Source organism: Heptranchias perlo, chromosome 10 (assembly GCF_035084215.1).
Source record: "Heptranchias perlo isolate sHepPer1 chromosome 10, sHepPer1.hap1, whole genome shotgun sequence".
Lineage (NCBI taxonomy): Eukaryota > Metazoa > Chordata > Chondrichthyes > Hexanchiformes > Hexanchidae > Heptranchias > Heptranchias perlo.
This window is the reverse complement of record NC_090334.1, coordinates 22,425,524-22,448,808: the sequence shown is the minus strand read 5'-3', so window position 1 is coordinate 22,448,808 and position 23,285 is coordinate 22,425,524. Positions and strand designations below refer to the sequence as shown.

The 23,285-nt window shown below is 43.7% G+C and overlaps 1 protein-coding gene across 3 annotated transcripts in view; it reads right to left on the bottom strand.

Moving 5' to 3' along the window:
• Positions 1–23,285, bottom strand: part of LOC137326342 (alpha-(1,6)-fucosyltransferase) — a 707,679-nt gene that overhangs the window by 682,674 nt on the left and 1,720 nt on the right. Inside the window, exon 1 of one of the 3 annotated variants that reach the window (XM_067991336.1) lies at positions 19,593–19,615. The exons of the other annotated variants lie outside the window; for them this stretch is intronic. The gene's annotated coding sequence lies outside the window, so the exon portion shown is untranslated. Of the gene's footprint in view, positions 1–19,592; positions 19,616–23,285 lie in introns of those variants that run through there. 3 annotated transcript variants of the gene reach the window in all.

Below are 23,285 nucleotides of genomic sequence, written 5' to 3'. Positions count from 1 at the left end.
CGGAAGCAACATGCTATCGACAGAGCTAAGCGATTCCACAACCAACGGATCAGATCAAAGCTCTGCAGTCCTGCCACATCCAGTCGTGAATGGTGGTGGACAATTAAACAACTAACGGGAGGAGGAGGCTCTGCAAACATCCCCATTCTCAATGATGGCGGAGTCCAGCACGTGAGTGCAAAAGACAAGGCTGAAACGTTTGCAACCATCTTCAGCCAGAAGTGCCGAGTGGATAATCCATCTCAGCCTCCTCCCGATATCCCCACCATCACGGAAGCCAGTCTTCGGCCAATTCGATTCACTCCACGTGATATCAGGAAACGGCTGAGTGCACTGGATACAGCAAAGGCTATGGGCCCTGACAACATCCCAGCTGTAGTGCTGAAGACTTGTGCTCCAGAACTAGCTGCGCCTCTAGCCAAGCTGTTCCAGTACAGCTACAACACTGGCATCCACCCGACAATGTGGAGAATTGCCCAGGTATGTCCTGTCCACAAAAAGCAGGACAAATCCAATCCGGCCAATTACCGCCCCATCAGTCTACTCTCAATCATCAGCAAAGTGATGGAAGGTGTCGTCGACAGTGCTATCAAGCGGCACTTACTCACCAAGAACCTGCTCACCGATGCTCAGTTTGGGTTCCGCCAGGACCACTCGGCTCCAGACCTCATTACAGCCTTGGTCCAAACATGGACAAAAGAGCTGAATTCCAGAGGTGAGGTGAGAGTGACTGCCCTTGACATCAAGGCAGCATTTGACCGAGTGTGGCACCAAGGAGCCCGAGTAAAATTGAAGTCAATGGGAATCAGGGGGAAAACTCTCCAGTGGCTGGAGTCATACCTAGCACAAAGGAAGATGGTAGTGGTTGTTGGAGGCCAATCATCTCAGCCCCAGGGCATTGCTGCAGGAGTTCCTCAGGGCAGTGTCCTAGGCCCAACCATCTTCAGCTGCTTCATCAATGACCTTCCCTCCATCATAAGGTCAGAAATGGGGATGTTCGCTGATGACTGCACAGTGTTCAGTTCCATTCGCAACCCCTCAGATAATGAAGCAGTCCGAGCCTGCATGCAGCAAGACCTGGACAACATCCAGGCTTGGGCTGATAAGTGGCAAGTTACATTCGCACCAGATAAGTGCCAGGCAATGACCATCTCCAACAAGAGAGAGTCTAACCACCTCCCCTTGACATTCAACGGCATTACCATCGCCGAATCCCCCACCATCAACATCCTGGGGGTCACCATTGACCAGAAACTTAACTGGACCAGCCATATAAATACTGTGGCTACAAGAGCAGGTCAGAGGCTGGGTATTCTGCGGTGAGTGACTCACCTCCTGACTCCCCAAAGCCTTTCCACCATCTACAAGGCACAAGTCAGGAGTGTGATGGAATACTCTCCACTTGCCTGGATGAGTGCAGCTCCAACAACACTCAAGAAGCTCGACACCATCCAAGATAAAGCAGCTCGCTTGATTGGCACCCCATCCACCACCCTAAACATTCACTCCCTTCACCACCGGCGCACTGTGGCTGCAGTGTGCACCATCCACAGGATGCACTGCAGCAACTCGCCAAGGCTTCTTCGACAGCACCTCCCAAACCCGCGACCTCTACCACCTAGAAGGACAAGAGCAGCAGGCGCATGGGAACAACACCACCTGCACGTTCCCCTCCAAGTCACACACCATCCCGACTTGGAAATATATCGCCGTTCCTTCATTGTCGCTGGGTCAAAATCCTGGAACTCCCTTCCTAACAGCACTGTGGGAGAACCGTCACCACACGGACTGCAGCGGTTCAAGAAGGCGGCTCACCACCACCTTCTCGAGGGCAATTAGGGATGGGCAATAAATGCCGGCCTTGACAGCGACGCCCACATCCCTTGAACGAATATATTAAAAAAAAATGTCTCCAGGCTGAACCACATCCATTGACTACAACTTTTTGGCTGCAATTGGAGCCAATTCCTAATCCAGCATTTCAAATTTCTACTGATACCACAAGATTCTGTCTTGCATAGTAAGCTAGCGTGAGGTACCTTATCAAAAGCTTTCTGAAAGTCCTGGTATTTAATGTCTACTGGATTACCCTCACCCACTACCCTAGTGGCTTTCTCAAAAAACTCTATCAAATTTGTTAGGCACGACCTATTTTTACGGAAGCCATGCAGTATATTTCCAATGGCCCCTTCCCATTCCCAGTGATCATAGAGGCCATCTGATGGGGGAAGTATTGTTGGTGTCAACAGCATGACATTCACTTCACTCCAAGCTGCACGCAGCGAATGAACACTGGGCCCCATGGAGGAGACCCCAAATTCCAAATATTTCAAAAAGTAAAATTCTAATTTTTTTTAAGAATAGAAGCCACAGCTTTCTTTTGAAGTCAGTGTACCCACTCAGATCTCCAAGAGTTGCCATCTCCTTCAATGCTGATGTGTGCTCAGTTAGCATAGTTTAGTGCTCCAGTATTCTCAACTCTACCTGCCCATCAGGATAAAGACAATAAAAAAGCCATCACTGCCTCGCCAACACTCGAATGCCCCCTCGCACGCATTCTCTATCATCCCAATGCACCATTGGTATCCATGTGCACACTTCAATTCTTTCTTTCACAGCAAGCCTTATATTTTGTTTTTTCTTTTCAAACTGAAAGTGCACAACTTGGGAGACATTTTGTAGGCATAACAATGTAAAAAGACCCGAAACTAAGAAACTTACCACAGAATCTTTTATTTAAATGTAAAAACTACCTGGGCGCTAAATTGGGCCGTGTAGCGCCCGTTGTGTCGGTGCTACACGGCCTCTCTGACATCCAAGGTGGCGTCTTGGATGCGCACGCACGTTTCCAGCATGACGTGCGCCGGACACCATCTTGGTACAGGAGTTAGCGCAGGCGCAGATACCGAACGCTGGAATCATGTAAAGTAGGGAGAAAATGGCTTCAGTGTACAACGCTATTTATAGTGATAGACACAATTTTGGGACTCAACACTCAACTCAACGCACAGTCTTAACCGCGACTATCTGAACATGTCTTCCAGTGCCTGGAGGACCCCCCACCGGCGCCATTTAAAGGGACCATGCAGGATTTACTGGTTAGTGGCTGGATTATTGCTTCTGGCTGCCGAGACATTTGTAACTGTTTTTGGAGGTCTCCTATACTTGAATACTAGGACCAGGGGGCATAGCCTAACATTTAGAGCCAGGACATGGAGGAGTGAAGTTAGGAAAGGCTTCTACATGCAAAGGTTGGTAGAAGTTTGGGAAGCTCTTCTGCAAATGGCAGTTGATGCCAGCTCACTTGTGAGTTCGAAATCTGAGATTGATAGATTTCTGTGAACTGAGGGTATTAAGGGATATGGGGCTAAGGCGGGTATATGGAATTAGGTCACAGGCCCACAATGATCTCAATGAATGGTGGAACAGGCTCGAGGGGCTGAATGCCACTGCCACTAGCTGCCTACTGATATGCGCTACCTTCTCCTGCAGGAAAGCGGGACGTGTGTCTGGGCAATGTGCCTGTCATGTATGAATAGCTGCCAGTGTGTGTGGTCTGTGAGTTGTGGTTGGCAGCTAACAACAGTGGTAATGTGTGAGGGTGAGAAGAAGCATCTGATTGGAAGAGTTGAGTACTGATGGAAAGAGTTTGTTGGTAGGTGGGTGTTGGGGGGTTTAGTGCATGGAGGAGTGGATGTGGCTGGTGGTGCAGTTGGTTGGAGATGCCACTTGACATCACTCACTTTGGCCACTCATGTCAAAGCAGTGAACTCCTTCCTGTACTGCATCCATATTCATGATGCTGTGTACCTGGCACTGATTTCATCCCCTATTGCCTCCCACTGCCTTTTGGGTGTGTATGTCTGGAGGACCTCTTGCTTCCCCCCCCCCCCCCCCCGTGGATATAGGGTGTCCCTCCTTCTGTCCACCTCTTGCACCAAGGCCTCTGGTGCATCAGCAAAGAACCTTGGTGCACGGACTCTCAGATCGGCAGATTGGTGAGGTCTGGCATGCAGATTGGAAGATGTGGGATTTAGTGGTGCGCAACCTTTATTCAATGTTTTAACATAACTCTAAACAATCTTACAACATCAAGTTGTAGTCCAACAATTTTATTTGAAAATCACAAGCTTTCGGAGGCTTCCTCCTTCCTCAGGTGAATGACATTCACCCGACGAAGGAGGAAGCCTCCGAAAGCTTGTGATTTTCAAATAAAATTGCTGGACTATAACTTGGTGTTGTAAGATTGTTTACATTTGTCAACCCCAGTCCATCACCGGCATCTCCACATCATTAACATAACTCATCAGTATGTAAACATTATGATGGAACCTACATCTGTGCTTTACATGTGCGATGTCTGATCTCTGTTCAGAATCCATGCAGACAGCAGACTGTTATATTCAGCAAATAACAGGTACCAGCAACCTTTAAGAGATTTCTAACAGAAAGCCTGCCTTTAAGAGATTGGCGCTCCCCCTGCTGGTGGAAAGTGCGAATTGCATGGAATCCTCGTTCAACACTGATTTCCAATGCTGATTGCAGGTAAGTCCTCAGGCCTGACGAAAATCTCTGCGCAGGGACCATTGGGCACGGGGTAATAGTGGATCGTGCTACTCCTGCCCAAAAGCAGGTCCTATCCAATTATCCCCCCCTACCTTTCCAAGGGAGGGGGAGCAGAAGGGCAGAACCTCAGCAGATGCACGAATACAAAGAAACACACACACTTGTTTAATTGTGTATAAACTCAAATGGCTGCGGATAATGGCACATTTCGTGAATGCTATTGGCTGATAGTTCTACTGAAGCCTCGTGAACGCTCTTCTGCCACTTCCAAGGCCCTGAACCCCAGCAGCTGTTGCAAGTCTATGGGGCACACTCTAAACCCCCTATGCCAATCCACATGGTTGATAGAGTGAAGATACAGATCAGCCACAATCGAATTCAATGGCGGAACAGGCTCGAGGGGATGAATGGCCTACACCTGTTCTTATCATAACTGTAGCATGAAATCACATAAAACTAAGCATCAACGTTGGATGCAGCTTCTTGTAATCATAGAAGCTACACAAACAGAAACTGGCAGGAGGGTCAGTAACCAGAGGACACAGATTTAAAATAATTAAAATAATTGTCAAAAAAGCTAGGAGGGAAGATGAGGAGAATTTTTTTTAACACACAGAGTTGTTATGATCTGGGAAGCACTGCTGACAGGGTGGTGGAAGCAGATTCAATAATAACTTTCAAAAGGGAATTACATCTCTACATAAAAAGGAAAAAATTGCAGGGCTATGGGGAAAGAGCAGGGGAGGAGGACTAATTGGTCACTCTTTCAGAGAGCATGATGCGCCAAACGGACTCCTTCTGTGTTGTATTATTCTATGATAAGGGCACGTCCTTTTGAGGGGGTCTTCATTTGCAAGACGCCTGCCTGCAAAGTTCCAGCAATGATCTAAAAGGACCATCAGAGAGTATTTGTTAAGTCTGAGATTCTTTACAGCATATGGAGTGGAGGACATGGTACACAGAACTCATGGCTACGTACAGAGAGGTATATATACAGTTTTATTTTTCTGAACAGTGGGACGTGACAAACAGGACAAGGATGACATCAATTTTGGTGGCCGATTCTCTGGCCAGCTGACAAGGGTGTGGGCTTGTATCAGCTCAACTAACAAAGTCTTTCCCTCCGCCCTCTTTCACGAGAAATGGAGCACCCACCATATACAACAAGAACCATGCATTTAATGGCACAACAAAGAATGGTAAAAGGCTCAGAAAATGACACAATTAATTATCTCGAATGACAGGCAGCCACAAGACTAAACCCCCAGCTATCTCTTTTAGGGTAGTTTGTACTAATAATGTTTTATGTAGACAGCAGCATAAGAAGTGTTAAAAAATGCCTCGGCAATCAGGGCACCTCCCTTCATTCACAATATTCTAGATCATAGTTCCCACTGAACAGAGCCAAACCCTAAGAACTGCCAAAGAACTTTGACCGCACACTGCTGTCTGTCACATTGCCACAAACTATAATCTCACATATTGAGTGCATTTACCTTCGTTATCTGCCTTCAGCTGTTGACAAGGAGCTGCCTGTCACCAGCTATTTGTACCGACCCTTCCATAAACAATAAATATTTAACTTTTGTTTCTGCCTCCCAAGTAAAATATTACAGGTACTAAACAATTTATTACAATTGCTGACAGGAGACACACACAGTTGTGGGACCTTACTGTGTGAAAATTGGCTGCCACGTTTCCTGCATTACAACAGTGACGACACTTCAAAAGTACCTCATTGGCTGTGAATTGCTTTGGGACATCCTGAGGTCATGAAAGGTGCTATATAAATGCAAGGCTTTTTTTCTTCTTCCATACACATACACACAGTTTTTGGCTATGGTTTTCTCAGCTGTTAAAAAGTCAATTTGTTACATGTTCAATTCCAGTGTCCTTTTACTGGGTTATTTTCCTCTGCTTTTGGTGCTCACTTTCTTCCACCCTCTCGTTCATTTTTAGAGTCATAGAGTTATACAGCATGGATAGAGGCCCTTCGGCCCATCGTGTCCGCGCCGGCCATCAGCCCTGTCTACTCTAATCCCATATTCCAGCATTTGGTCCGTAGCCTTGTATGCTATGGCATTTCAAGTGCTCATCCAAATGCTTCTTGAATGTTGTGAGGGTTCCTGCCTCCACAACCCTTTCAGACAGTGAGTTCCAGACTCCAACCACCCTCTGGGTGAAAAAGTTCTTTCTCAAATCCCCTCTAAACCTCCCGCCTTTTACCTTGAATCTATGTCCCCTTGTTATAGAACCCTCAACAAAGGGAAAAAGCTCCTTGGTATCCATCCTATCTGTGCCCCTCATAATTTTGTACACCTCAATCATGTCCCCCCTCAGCCTCCTCTGCTCCAAGGAAAACAAACCCAATCTTCCCAGTCTCTCTTCATAGCTGAAGCGCTCCAGCCCTGGTAACATCCTGGTGAATCTCCTCTGCACCCTCTCCAAAGCGATCACATCCTTCCTGTAGTGTGGCGACCAGAACTGCACACAGTACTCCAGCTGTGGCCTAACCAGTGTTTTATACAGCTCCATCATAACCTCCTTGCTCTTATATTCTATGCCTCGGCTAATAAAGGCAAGTATCCCATATGCCTTCTTTACCACCTTATCTACCTGTTCCACCGCCTTCAGGGATCTGTGAACTTGCACACCAAGATCCCTCTGACCCTCTGTCTTGCCTAGGGTCCTCCCATTCATTGTGTATTCCCTTGCCTTGTTAGTCCCTCCAAAGTGCATCACCTCGCACTTTTCCGGGTTAAATTCCATTTGCCACTGTTCCGCCCATCTGACCAACCCATCTATATCGTCCTGCAGACTGAGGCTATCCTCCTCGCTATTTACCACCCTACCAATCTTTGTATCATCAGCGAACTTACTGATCATACCTTTGACATTCATATCCAAGTCGTTAATGTAGACCACAAACAGCAAGGGACCCAGCATCGATCCCTGTGGTACCCCACTGGCCACAGGCTTCCAGTCACAAAAACAACCTTCGACCATCACCCTCTGCCTTCTGCCACTAAGCCAGTTTTGTATCCAAAGTGCCAAGGCACCCTGGATTCCATGGGCTCGTACCTTCTTGACCAGTCTCCTGTGGGGGACTTTATCGAAGGCCTTACTGAAATCCATGTATACCACATCCACTGCGTTACCCTCATCCACACGCCTAGTCACCCCCTCAAAAAATTCAATCAAATTAGTCAGACATGATCTTCCCTTGACAAAGCCATGTTGACTATCCCTGATTAATCCTTGCTTCTCCAAGTGGAGACTAATTTTGTCCTTCAGAATTTTTTCCAATAATTTTCCTACCACTGATGTTCGGCTCACTGGCCTGTAGTTTCCCGGTTTTTCCCTACTCCCCTTCTTGAATAATGGTATTACATTAGCGGTTCTCCAGTCCTCTGGCACATCCCCTGTGGCCAGGGGATGTGCCAGAGGACTCTGGCCCCCACTCACTGGTTGAGAAGGAGGGTAAACAACCTGCCCAAGGTTGTCTCTAGTGCTGCTTCAGATCCTGCTTAGACGAGGGGCATGAGTGGCTCAGTGATTCACTCTTCCATTTTCTCTCCAGGTCTGGCAAGTTTTCCCACTTAGAGAAATTTAGGGCGCAAACTTCTTCCACCCCTGCATTCCATGGATTAAAGCTGCTCACCACATCCCCCCACCCCACCCCTCCGTTACAAGTCAAACATATCACACTTCATTCTGCCAGCTTTGTTGCTCATCCACTGCGAGCATACACAGCTTCCTTTAACCTTTTGTGTTCCAACAACTTCCCGTTGCAAGTTAATCCTCATCTTCGGTTGGTCTGCCAGGTCTTCACACCTGTTGGGAGGCAGATACACATTTTGGTCCCAGATCCCCTTCTGTAGCCTATTGCCAGTAAGTGCAAGGTAGCATTCTTGTGCATCCCCGATTTCCTTCACTCCATCATTGGTGGCCGTGCCTTCAACTGGAATTCCCTTCCTAAACTTCTATAACCTAGTGTTGTAAGACTCCTTACATTTGTCCACCCCAGTCCATCACCGGCATCTCCACATCATCTCGCTCCTTTAAGTCACTCCTTAAAACTTGCCTCTTTGACCAAGCTTTTGGTCAGCTGTCCTAATATCTCTTTATGTGGCTCAATATCAAATTGTGTCTGGTAATGCTCCAGAAGACGTTTTGCTACGTTAAAGGCGCTTTTTGCTCAAAATCAGAAACAGCAGTGATCAAACCTATGCTTCTCCCACTCCACAGCGCTGAGTGTTACTGCTTTAACACTCAGTGTCACGCTTCTGCAAGAAGTCAATCTGTACTCGGATGAAGGAGACCACATAACTCACGAGGGACAGTCATCTGGTCAGTATATCGGTCATGTAAACAGGACTTCTGACAATTTGCAGACAGCATCCTATTTATACCGTGTACTCGTACAGATTGTCTGCAATGTGGCCAAAAATCAAACAAACTCATATGCCGAGGGAGTTTTTTTTTAAATCCGGGGGTGGCGGGGGTGGGTTGCGGTTTGAAGTGGCTTGTTGTTACACTGCTAAATGTTCAGCAATATTTGGACATCAAACAGCCCTACTGTGATAGAGTTCGTCAGCTCGCCATTAGGATGTGAACTCTTTCCAATGTGGAGATCTACCCAGTGTGATTGCATGGGTGATTTTAGGCATTTTCTAACAGTACAGCAGTGTCACAATACATGGATACAGTGCAGCTGATGGCACTTCAAAAAAACACTTACCAAAGGCAACAGATCCATTTTTTTCTGATGGTACTGAGAGCACCAGTGTACGCCTTGTAAACGTGCCAAGCTTACAACACGATGTGAACAAGCTGATGCGTGGGACCAGCTCTGTCAGATTTCCAGGCAGGCCCACCCACTGCACCAAAGATACCTGCACATGTTTGGAATTTCACTGTGGGATCCAGTGCAAATGGTGGTGTAGAGTACTTCATTTCACAAACACAAGAGAGCAGTGCACTTCGGTCCTTCTCACCAGACCCAGGTCCTGAGCCCAAACAAATCAAGGTAACCTATCAAGGATCGACTGTATAAACATAATGGGCTCATTATTTCCTTACAGCTACCAACCAGAATGATTAAAGGGGAGCCAACACAAGGATATCATCACAGTGAGACCCACTCACAAGACGCTGGCAAGAGTGAGAAAATCAGGTTAGACTGTTGTTATCTCACGTGCAAGACAAAGCTGTTACTGCTCTAAGTTATGTGCCAACACACCTTACAAAGAACACCACAAAAGTTAGAACGCAACAGCAGCTTCTGGGGTTTTTTTTAAAACTGAGAAAGGACTTCTGAGTGCAGCCCTGAATGATGAGCCTTCCACACACATGACGGTGCTAATGCTCCATCACTGAGAGCGATATTCGGTTTGTAACCGTAACTTGCAAAAGGGAATTGGATCTCTACTTAAAAAGGAAAAATTTGCAGGGTTATGGGGCAAGGGCAGGGGAGTGGGCCTAATTAGTAGCTCTTTCGAATGTTAGCCTTTATAACTAGAGGGCTAGAATATAAAGGGGAGGAAGTTTTGCTACAACTATGCAAATCCCTGGTTAACCACACCCGGAGTACTGTGTTCAGTACTGGGCACCGCATCTTAGAAAGGATATATTGGCCTTGGAGGGAGTGCAGCGTAAATTTACTAGAATAATACCTGGACTCCAAGGGTTAAATTACAAGGAGAGATTACACAAAGTAGGGTTGTATTCCCTGGAATTTAGAAGATTAAGGGGTGATCTAATCGAAATTTTCAAGATATTAAGGGGAACTGATAGGGTAGATGGAGAGAAACTATTTCCACTGGTTGGGGAGTCTAGGACTAGGGGACATAGCCTAAAAATTAGAGCCAGGACTTTCAGGAGTGAAGTTAGGAAACACTTCTGCACCCAAAGGGTGGTAGAAGTTTGGAACTCTATTCTGCAAATGGCAGTTGATGCAAACTCAATTGTTAATTTTAAATCTGAGATTGATAGATTTTTGTTAACCAAAGGTATTAAGGGCTATGGGGCTAAGGTGGGTATATAGAGTTAGGTCACAGATCAGCCATGAACACAATGAATGGCGGAACAGGCTTGAGGGACTGAATGGCCCACTCCTGTTCCTAAGTTTCTTTCAGAGAGCCAGAACAGACATGCTGGGCTGAATGGCCTCCTTCTGTGCTGTATGATTCTGTGATTCTATGAGGGGTTGCCTGAAGTACCTTCTTAAATATGTGGCGACTACCTTTAATTTGTAGCAGCTGGGCTGTCTATTGGTAAGCAATATATTTGGCCACATTAACTCAAGGATGATTAACCTACTTACAACTGCAGGAGGGTTTTCTGCACTACAATGAAATGGTACTTTCCTTCATTCTGCATTGGACTTACTTTAATGTCAGACTGGAGCGCAAGCTACTTCTGAATGGCTATAGCCCATGGACTACGGGAAATGGAAACTGATAAAAATATTTTTAACTTTTGAATCATTTTTTTTTCTGTACAAGATGAAGAATGTTAATGCAGTGCTACCATTTAATCAGTCAGTGTCAAAAACACTATCAGGTCAATTACAACACAGTCAGATGCAGAGTGCAGCTCCCTCCACTATGCCCAAAAGTGTACGTCAACTTCCATCCTGGAAAAGCACCCTCATCGCTATTGCACCAGTATCACATGAACATTTTCCGCACCAGCCCATCCTTATTGGCCTCTAGTGCGACTGGCTGTTTTGTTCCAATCAGTGTGGGACTGTGGGCACTTTAGTGCTCTTTTTTCCCCCGACTCATCAGGAACTACCCCAAATCACTTCACATAGGACATTTACAGCCACCAGAGATTACCATCCGGGCCTTACTGGATTTTAATCCACATCCTCTCCAAATTTTACTCTTCATACATTTTTGCTCGTCCCACAGAAGAAAACAAAAATCAGTTCCGCTAGAAAAAAATTGAAGCGCATTTGCCACTTTTCAGGCAACCAGTGTCACGGTACGAACTCCAGCTTAGTAATAATTAGGGGGACCCTTGATATGAAAACTGGATACAAATAGGCAGCAACTTAATCAACATCTGAAAACTAATACTAAAATACAAATGAATAAAGTAAAGACAAAGCTCAGACATTAATTCTCTAGATCTATACAATGAAAGGTTCAATTAAATAAGTTTTTAGTCCTTGAATATTAATTCACCCAGAAGGCTTTAAAATAAAGCATTTTTTTGATGTTACGTTTAATTCAACCATCTGATTGAAAAAACAATTGGATTTAGCACAAAAATTGTCAGAACAGTCAACTTTAAAGAGCCTCCTCTTCACAGAAGATCAGATCTCAGTTTTCAAATAAAGGAATGGGACTGTACAGAGGATAGTAGGTGATAATTGGTTAATTATAAGATAGCAATGAGAGCAAAGGAGTGCCCACGTACAGGATCAGAGAATGTGTGTGTTGAACAAAGTTTATGGGTAGAGCTTGAATTACTCACAGAACCAGTCAAGCCACAGCACAACTGTCAGATTTTATTCACTGCACTGCCAACCATGGAAAACTGCCCATCAAAATCTCCCCATCAAAATCTACCAACTGCAAATTCAGTTCCAAATCAACAGCGTTGTGAATTAACTTGAATAAAATAAATGACAACTTTCCAGCCTGGTACAGTTCTGTCCATTCCACAGTTACTTTACAGCACTTACCATTATAAATATTTGTAGGGCAGAAAAATATTTATATGATTTGAAATTCAGTACAATTCCCCAGAATATGTTGATCTCAGCTCCACTGTCTTGAGGAGGCTGGGGGGGAGGGGGAGCATAGAAGAGGAAAGACAACAAGTAAAAGCAGATTCCTTTCCCACAGAAACAGAGGGCAACACAGAATGGTGAATCACACTTTGTCCCTCCCAGTAGTTGATTAAGAGCAACATTGGTAGTCATCTAGAACTGACTTCTTTTTAACTATTAATCTTTAACCTAGCAGTCACTCAACAAATATAATTTATTGCAAAGAAAAGAACCACAAAATTACACAGGAACCTTTGGCCAGGTATCAAGTGCGATTGGTGCCTATTGACTCACACAACCTATATTAATTACTGAAACCCTTATCCGTGCCTTTGTTACCTCTAGATTCGACCATTCCAATGTTCTCCTGGCCGGCCTCCCACCTTGCACCCTCCATAAACTTGAGCTCATTCAAAACTCTGCTACACGTATCCTAACTCGCACCAGGTCCTGTTCACCCAACTCCCCAGTGTATGCTGACCTACACTGGCTCCCGATTCTGGCAATGACTCGATTTTAACATTTTCGTCGCTGTTTTCAAATCCCACGATGGCCTCGCCCCTCCCTGTCTCTCTAACCTCCTCCAGCCCTACAACCTTCGAGTTCTCTGCGCTCCTCCAATTCTGGTCTCTTGCGCATTCCTGATTTTCATTGCTCCAACGTGCCTTCAGCTGCCTCGGCCCCAAGCTCTGGAATTCCCTCCCTAAACCTCTCTGCCTCTCTACCTCTCTCTCCTCCTTTAAGATGTTCCTTAAAACTTACCTCTTTGACCAAGCTTTTGCTCACTTGTTCTAATATCTCATGTGGCTTAGTGACAAATTTTGTTTGATAATGCTCCTGTGAAGCACCTTGGGACGTTTTACTACGTTAAAGGCGCTATATAAATGCAAGTTGTTGTTGTTGTTGTTGTTGCTGCTGCTGCAGCATGGAAATTACAATATAGAAACAAGCGGTTCAGCCCAACTAGTCCTTGTTGGTGTTTATCCTCTCCTATAGCATTAGTTCTAATCCTATGCACTTGTTCCATTTCCATAACCCTTTATTCCTTTTTCCTTCAACCACCTCCAGTTGTGCATTCCGTCGCCTCTCAATCCTGTGCGTAAATAAATTTCCCTTAGCCCCCACCCTTGTCCAGGGAGGACAAAAGGAAAGTGGGGCAAAATATAGACGTACCAGGAAGCAGACATTTATAACATCAATAGTCTTGCTTGTTTAAATCAAACACCCAGCTGAGGTATCAGCCCGCGACAGAGACCAGGCCTTCACATTTTGTGGCCTGATATCTGGATAGGAGTTTGCTCTGCATAATTTGCTTCCACAGAGCTTTTCTTTGATCTGTAGCTCAGACACCAGAGACCCCAACTGTCAATATCAGGGAGTTCATCTTTTTGTGAAAGACAATTCAGTGATGATATTGTTCAAATACAACGGCACCAGACTCTCCGCTTCAGACACCTTCACTTTCATGGTCTTCATTTAAAATAATGGTCATACCTTTAAACGACAGTTCAGTAAAAGGTCTTAACCTCGAGTATTCATGCAAAATAAATTATTTTTGAAGACAGCTTTCAAAGAAAAGTTAAAAGTTTCTTTTCAAATAATCTAAGGCTAAGCTCCCGATCTCAGCTGTAATTTTCCTGCCCTTATTTTTAAAGAAACGGTTGTCTACTGAAGATTGAGTTTTGGAGGTCATCAATGGAGCAAGTTCGGGAGGGGAGGGGGAAGTGTAGGATGCCAAAGGTGAGGCACATTAACAAGGAAGGCGTCTGTGCCCCCACTCAGGACACGTACAACTGCATGGTGTCAGTTGTGGCTCATTCGGTAGCTTTCTTGCATGAATCAGAAGGTCGTTGGTTCAAGTCCCTCTCCAGAGACTTCAGCACAAAATCTAGACTGACACTCCAGTGAAGTACTGAGGGAGTGCTGCACTGTCGGAGGTGCCGTCTTTCAGATGAGACGCTAAACCGAGGCCCCGTCCACCTTCTAAGGTGGACGTAAACGATCCCATGGCACTATTTCGAAGAAGAGCAGAGAGTTCTCCCAATCCTGGCCAATATTTATCCCTCAACTAACATCACTAAAATAGATTATCTGGTCATTATCACATTGCTGCTTGACGGAGCTTTCTGTGTGCAAGTTGGCTACCGCGTTTCCCACATTACAACAGTGATTACACTTCAAAAGTACTTAATTGGCTGTAAAGCACTTTGGGACGTCCTGAGGTCGTGAAAGGCGCTATGTAAATGCAAACCTTTCTTTTCTTTATGGTGAGTTTCAAAAAAAAACTTTGACTAAATACTGGGAGGGCCGGGGTGGGGGGGGGGGGGGGTGGTGAGTGACACACTTTGCAGATGAATACTTGATAAGGTTTATATAGCCCCTCATTCTGGAGTGTCCCAATAAGTGCAACATGTAACTTTTTATTGCATAATCTATTTGTAGAGGTGACCCCCATCTGCTTTTTGACAACACTCCAATTTTGGACTTGACTGCGTAGAACTTTCTGCAACACAGACCAGGCAACAAAAGTCTGTTTGAAAACTGTAAGTCAGTTTTTCCACTGGCTTGTGTTATGATGTGCAAGCTTTAGTTACTGAGGTATTACAACAATTTTCATCATTAGCGTGGAAAACATCAGAACTCTAGTATGATCTTCTCTCCTGTTCCACACATCACTCCTCCTCTCAGTTATGAATTTGGCAAAAGATGGCAACTCTATGCTCTGCTGATGAAAAGACATCCCGAGATAAATGAAAAAATAAACAATTCTTTCCTGTCATAATCTTCCTTTCAGGGTGGGGAATTAATTGACCAGCAGACAATCATCTCACTTTAACCTCTGGATCTGAAGCCCTCCACTGAGACGTTAAAACTCAATGACTTCCCCCAGAGATTCATGCAACAAAAAACATCAGCAAAACTTAACTATAACTCATGGAAACTGTCTGAATCTTCCAAAGAATGGTTGGAAATCATTGCTGGATCATTTGGAACAGTTCTGTTTTCTCAAAAAGTGAAATTCCTGCAGTCATTATGTGGAGAGACTGGAGAAGCTGGGATTGTTCACCTCAGAGCAGAGAAGGTTAAGGGGAGATTTAATAGAGATGTTCCAAACAATGAGGAGTTGTAATAGAGTAAATAGGGAGAAACTGTTTCCATTAGCAAGAGGGTCAGTAACCAGAGGACATAGATTTCAGGTGATTGGACCAGAGGGGAGATGAGGAGAATTTTTTTTTACACTGCGAGTTGTTATGATCTGTAATGCACTGCCTGAAAGATTGGTGGAAGTAGATTCAATAGTAACTTTCAAAAGGGAATTGGATGAATATTTGAAGGGGAAAAAATTGCAGGGTTATGTGGGGGGGGGGGGGGGGGGGGGGGGAAGAGCAGGGGAGTGGTTTTGATTGGATAGCTTTTTCAAAGAGCCAGCAAAGGCACGATGGACAAAATCGCCTCCTTCTGTGCTGTATGATTATTTAATTCTATGATTGGGTCGAGATCACAGAAAACATGTTGGACGTGCGATCTGTTCTCAGTGCTGTAAATAATGAATGTTGATTCCGATCCAGTTCAATCATGTCGCAATTTGATTCTACAAACTGGGATGTGAATTGCATGCAAACAAAAACTGGTTGCTTTAAATTAAATTAAAACTTACTTTGACTATCTCAATGAGCTGGACTGGCAACAAGTTTTCATTAAAAAGTGTTTGGCAAACATTTTTCCTGTGATTCTGGTACAACATCATTACGACAAAAGTAAGAAGGCTGTTCTCCCCTTCAGTCATAAAGACATTAGCTCTGTTCCTTTCTGTCTGTATTCTTCTTTGCTTATATTCATGTCATAAAAACATGAACAGGATTATGCCATACAGCCCCTCGAGCCTGCTCTGCCTCTGCCATTCAGTAAGATCATGGCTAATCTTCTACCTCAATTCCACTTCCCTGCCCTATCCCCATATCCCTTGATATCCAAAAATCTATCAATCTCAGTCTTGAATATCCTCAATGACTGAACATCCACAGCCCTTTGGGGCAGAGAAGTCCAAAGATTCACAACCCTCTGAGTGAAGAAATCCCTCATCTCAGTCCTAAATGGCCAGCCGTTTATCTTGAGATTATAATCCCTAGTTCTAAACTCTCTAGCCAGGGGAAACAGCCTCTCAGCATCTACCCTGTCAAGCCTGCCAAGAATTTTAGACATTTCAATGACATCACCTCTCATTTGTCTACACTCCAGAGAATATAGGCCCATTCTACTCAATCTCTCCTCACAGGACAACCCTCTCATCCCAGGAATCAATCTAGTGAACCTTCATTGCACCCTCTCTAAGGCAAGTATATCCTTCCCTAGGTAAGGAGACCAAAACTGTACACACTACTCCAGGTGTGGTCTCACCAGAGCCCTATATAATTGCAACAAGACCTCCTTATTCTTATACTCCAACCCACTTGTAATAAAGGCTAACATACCATTTGCCTTCTGAATTGCTTGCTGTACCTGCATGTTAACTTTTGAGCTTCATGTATAAAGGACACCCAAATCCCTCTGACTACCAACATTTCTTAGTATCTCACCTTTTAAAAAATATTCTGCTTTTCTATTCTTCCTACCAAAGTGGATAATTTCACATATCCTCACATTATACTCCATCTGCCACCTTCTCGCCCACTCGCTTAATCTGTCCCTTTGCAGCCTCTATGCGTCATCACAGCTCACATACGCACCCAGCTTTGTATCGTCAGCAAACTTGGATACATTACACTCAGTCCCCTCATCTAAGTCATTGATATAGATTGTAAGCAGCTGAGGCCCAAGCACTGATCCTTGCAGCACCCTACTAGTTACAACCTGCCAACCCGAAAACGACCAATTCATTCCTACTCTCTGTTTTCTGTCCATTAACCAATCCTCAATCCATGCTAATATATTACCCTAATCCCATGAGCCCTATTCTTGTGTAAGAACCTCGTGTGGCAACTTATCAAATGCCTTTTAAAAATCCAAATATACTTCATCCACTGGTTCCCCCTGCTAGTTACACCCTCAAAAAATTCTAATAGATTTGTCAAACATGATTTCCCTTTCATAAAACCATGTTGACTCTGCCTAATTACATTTTCTATGTTACTGGTTACTACATCCTTAATAACAGATTCTAGCATTTTCCCTGCTACTGATGTCAGGCTAACTGGCCTACCGATCCCTGTTTTCTCTTTCCCTCCTTTCTCGAATGGCGGGGTTACATTTGCTACCTTCCAATTCACGGGGACCGTTCTAGTATCTAGGGAATTCTAGAAGATCAAAACCAATGCATCCACTATCTCTGCAACCACCTCTTTTAAAACCCTAGGATGTAGACCATCAGGTCCAGGGGATTTGTCGGCTTTTAGTCCCATTAATTTCTCCAGTACTTTATCTTTACTAATATTAATCACTTCAAGTTCCTCACTCTCATTAGACCCTTAGTTCCGGTATGTTTTTTATGTCTTCTACTGTGAAGACAGATACAAAATATTTGTTTAACGTCTCTGCCATTTCCTTATTCCCCATTATAATTTCTCCGGTCTCTGCCTCTCAGGGACCCACGTTTACTTTCGTGAATCTCTTCCTTTGAACATACTTGTAGAAGCTCCTACAATCGTTTTTTATATTTCTTGCTAGTTTACGCTCAAACTCAATTTTCTCCCTCTTCATCAATTTCTTGGTCATCCTTTGCTGATTTCTAAAACCCTCCCAATCCTCAGGCTTACTACTCTTTTTGGCAACATTGTAAGCCTACATTTTTAATCTAATACTATCCTTAACTTCTTTAGTTAGCCACAGTTGGATCACTTTTCCTGTGGAGTTTTCATTCCTCAAGGGAATGTATATTCGTTGAGAATTATGAATTGTTTCTTAAATGTTCACCAGTGCTTATCTATGGTCATAATCTTTTAATCTAATTTCCCAATCTACCTTGGCCAACTCGCCCCTCATACCGATGTAATTCACTTTGTTTAAATTTAAGACCCTAGTTTCAGACTTAACTACATCACTCTCAAACTCAAAACGAAATTATATCATATTATGATCACTCTGCCCCAGAGGATCCTTAACTATAAGATTAGTCCATTCTATCTTTGTTTTAATGTTCCTGCAGTCCCCCTGGCTCCCTCTTTCATCTCTTCCATGTTTGAATCTCTCCAAATCAAGTTTCCGTCCATACCACAGTATTGAAATTCTCCTAAATCAGAGTCACCAGTGATATTCTCTGTGACTGTGGTACCTTTTCCCGACTCCTCCACTCTGCAGCCACCATATTATCCTCCTCCAATGCCTACTTCCACTGTCCAGTTCAGTGGGACTGCCCTCAATTGGTTCCACTCTAACTTAGCCAACTGTAGCCAGGGCATTCCCAGCAATGGCTTCGTTTCCCGCCCCCCCAAAAATCAATCCTTGGCCCCCTTTTCTTCAACAACTACTTGTATTTATATAGTGTCTTTAACGTAGTAAAATGTCCCAAGGCGCTTCACAGGAGCATTATCAAACAAAATTTGACACCAAGTCACATAAGGAGATAATAGGACAGGCAACCAAAAGTAGGTTTTAAGGAGCGTCTTAAAGGAGAAGAGAGAGGTAGAGAGGTTGAGAGGCACAGAGGTTTAGGGAGGGAATTCCAGAGCTTAGAGTCGAGGCAGCTGAAAGCACGGCCGCCAATGGTGGTGTGATGAAAATTGGGGATGCGCAAGAGGCCAGAATTGGAGGGGCACAGAGATCTCGGAGGGTTGTAGGGCTGGAGGAGGTTACAGAAATAGGGAGGGGCGAGGCCATGGAGGGATTTGAAAACAAGGATGAGAATTTTAAAATCAAGGCGTTGCCGGACCGGGAGCCAATGTAGGTCAGCGAGCACAGGGGTGAAGGGTGAATGGGACTTGGTGCGAGTTAGGATACGGGCAGCAGAGTTTTGGATGAGCTGAAGTTTACGGAGGGTGCAAGGAGGGAGGCTGGCCAGGATAGTATTGGAATAGTTAATTCAATTCAAGGGGCAGCATGTAAATGAATTCCTCATTTACATGCTGCCCCTTGGCAACATCATACAAAGACATGTAGTCAGCTTGCACATGTACTTTGACAACACCCAGCTCTATCTCTCAATCACCTCTCTTCAACCTTCCACCACCTCTGTGTTATCAGACTACTTGTCTCGGATGAGCTGTAATTTCAAAGACACAATATAAATTTAAGTTTTTGTTGCTGTTACCTTGATCCCCCACAGATCTTCGGCCACCTCTCAAACATGGCTGATCAATAGAGCATCACCGCTACCACTGTGATGTTGCACCAGCAGCTGCTGCTTCTTCTCCTACGCCACTGAACAACCAATAACTTTGATAATCCACACCAGAAATGACTGGAAGGCAACAAAATCAATATCAACTTTCATTTTATTTTACCTTCACTTAGTTGCATTTTTGGACTTGATATGCACTTAATACATAAGCTTGAGTTCAAATCTATCAGGCGTCATGCCACAGAGGCTGGTGGGTCGAATAACTTGAGTACTAAATGCTTTCTGGCCTTTTGCAAAACTGAAATTGATTGAAATTTGCAGGTTTTATGAAAGCTTCATACACTATTAAATGTTCTGAAAAGAATTACACCTTACATAAAGAAATAAACTGACTGGTACTTCAACAAACCGATTCACTCACTGCTTAACAGGGCTGAGAATTATATCTATTAAAAGAATTGTTTCACCAGCAAAAAATGTACAAATCAAATATATATACGTACACACACATATACACACACACATATATAAATAAAAATAAAAATACATATATACACACAAACTTTTCTAAACTTTTTTTTAGAACTGAAGAATCGGATACTTGTTGCTGGAAAAACTGCCCGACAGGAAAGAACAACAAGATGTTATACAGTGATTTTTTTTTTAAACCTGTGCTTCTGCCTGTTGGGACCAACTGCAGCTGATAGTCATCGAATCACAGAAAGTTACAGCACAAAATGAGGCCGTTCGGCCCATCGTGTCCATGCCGGCCAAAAAAGAGCTATCCAGCTTAATCCCACTTTCCAGCACTTGGTCCGTAGCCCTGTAGGTTGTGGCACTTTAAGTGCATATTCAAGTACTTTTTAAATGAGATGAGTGTTTTTGCCTCGACCACCCTTTCAGGCAGTGAGTTCCAGACCCCCACCATCCTCTGGGTAAAATATTTTCTCCTCAGCTCCCCTCTAATCATTCTACCAAACACTTTGAATCTTTGCCACCTGGACACTGACCCCTCTCCTAAGGGAAATAGGTCCTCCCTATCCACTTTATCTAGTCCGGTCATAATTTTATATACCTCAATTAAATCTCCCCTCAGCCTCCTTTGTTCCCAAGAAAACAACCCCAACCTATCCAATCTTTTCTCATAGCCAAAATTCTCCAGCCCTGGCAAAATCCTTGTAAATCTCCTCTGTACCCTCTCTAATGTGGTGACCAGAACTATACGCAGTCCTCAAGCTGCGGCCTAAACAATGTTCTATACAGCTGTAACATAACCTCCCTGCTCTTATATTTTATGCCTCGGCTAATAAAGCAAAGTATCCCGTACGCCTTTTTAACCACCCCTGCTACCTTCAGGAATCTGTGGATATGCACTCCAAGGTCCCTTTGTTCCTTTACACCTCTCAGTATCCTCCCATTTATTGTGTACTCCCTTGCCTTGTTTGCCCTCCCCAAATGCATTACTCACACTTCTCCGGATTGAATTCCATTTGCCACTTTTCTGCCCACCTGACCAGTTCATTGATATCTTCATTGATATTTTTGTATCATCTACAAACTTCTTGATCAAGCCCCCCACGTTCAAGTCCAAATCGTTAATATAGACCACAAAAAGTAAAGGACTGAGCCTTGCGGAACCCCATTGGAAGCAGCCCTCCAGTCGCAAACACACCCGTCAACCATAACCCTTTGCTTCCTGCCACTGAGTCAATTTTGGATCCAACTAGCCACTTTCGCTTGAATCCCATGGGCTTTTACTCTTTTGACCAGTCTGCCATGTGGGACCTTGTCAAAAGCCTTGCTAAAATCCATGTACAATACATCAAACGCGTCTCAAACATCAGTCTCTGCCCGACACTCCACTCAGTGCTCGGCTGTTAGTCCTGGTAATAACTATGCTTCGACAGTAACTACTGAATGCAACCCACTGCAGAAACATGCCATAATTGAACACACATATTCAAAGCTTAAAAACTACTGAAATCAAAAAAAAAATTGACCAGCTTTTCTTTTATACTAGCTGCCCCAACAGACCACTCAGCTGACAGTCTGGATTTCTGCAGCAAGCAGCTGAATAATGTTAAATCTTAAATAAATTACCATCATTCTGATTTAGCAGCAATATTCAATTATGTGATCTGTAAATTCTAATATCTGTTCATAGTTGCAACCAGATTTCTCCAAGTTCATCGGTGTTATTTAATATTGGCATAAAATACTTCTGACTAGGTAAGGAATTTTGGTTTTTCTTTCCTCAGCACCAACTAGTTAAAATTACACAAACAAAATAATAGGTTAGTTCACACTGACCGTAGTGCTAAACCACCAGTTTTTCTAAAGCAAGGTTTTTTTAAAAAACTGTTATTTTTAAGCAGTCCCACAGCCTGAGACCATGTCACATTTTACTTTCATCTCCTGCGCTATCAAGACATTGATTTGCTTAATGAGTAAGGCAGTATCACATAAATTTGTTTCACAGATTGATTTCAGCTTTAAAAAAAATCAGACAAAGAACATATTATCTAATAGGATATGCTCATTAAAATCAAAATAAAATTTCCTCTGATCAACAGATAACAATTTGAGGTTTCATTTCAAGCATTTACAATGTAGCATTCAAGTGAAAGTGTAATCTTTGCAACACAGTAAAAGAACAGCGATCGGTTACACACACAATTCAGAGACAGCAATAAGTACACAAGAAAGGCCACTCAACCCCAACTCTCCCATCATAGGATCGACCCCTTCTGAATGTCCCTAATGCTTTTACTTCTATTTCCCCCAATCGGTAGCTCGCTGTCGTCATCCATCCTCTGGAATGTACTGCCTGAAAGGACGGAGGAAGCAGATTCAATCGTAACTTTCAAAAGAGAATTGGATATATACTTGAAAAGGAAACATTTTCAGGGCTATGGGGGCAAAATCATTGGGAGTGGGACTAATAGGATAGCTCTTTCAAAGAGCCAGCACAGGCATGTTGGGCTGAATGGCCACCTTCTGTGCTCTAAGATTCTGAATAATAAAATTATTCCTAAAACCTGTTTAAAACTGTCTTTCATCAATTTAAATTATTGCTCTAATCTTGCTTTCTTGGCTTAATCAGAAGTTACATTATAGATATATTATACACACACACAGCATTTAGTTCCCCTCCTTATGCTCTTTATTCCTAGACTAGTGACAGAGTTGCTTCAGCAATATTCGTCAGTTAATTTCTCTTAGTTCACCACTCAGTCCTTCAAAGTTTGCTACAAAAGAAAAATCACACACATGCATACACATACTGAAAGGCTCCACTGCTTCAATATTATGGATGTTATCCTGGTCACTTGTAAGAATTAAGTCTGAGCACTAGATGCTGTACCTCGAATGGGAATCATAAAACACTGGATCAGAAAGCAATCCTGCACCGCAGTCAGTAATTCTCATTCTGTGCCTCACTTCCATTTAACCATTCCCAGTTTACATTGCGTTGATTGATGTATCCCATTATTACATTGTCCGTACATTTATAGTGTAGTAATATTTTTCTCACCTCTTCCTGAGTAACACTCACTGATGTCCAGTGTATGCAACCTATTTATTTTTCCCCTTGCTTCTATTACTGCCTTTCCTTACTTTAACCCAATCCTTACCACCTCGGTTAGTCCCTTATTCAATGAT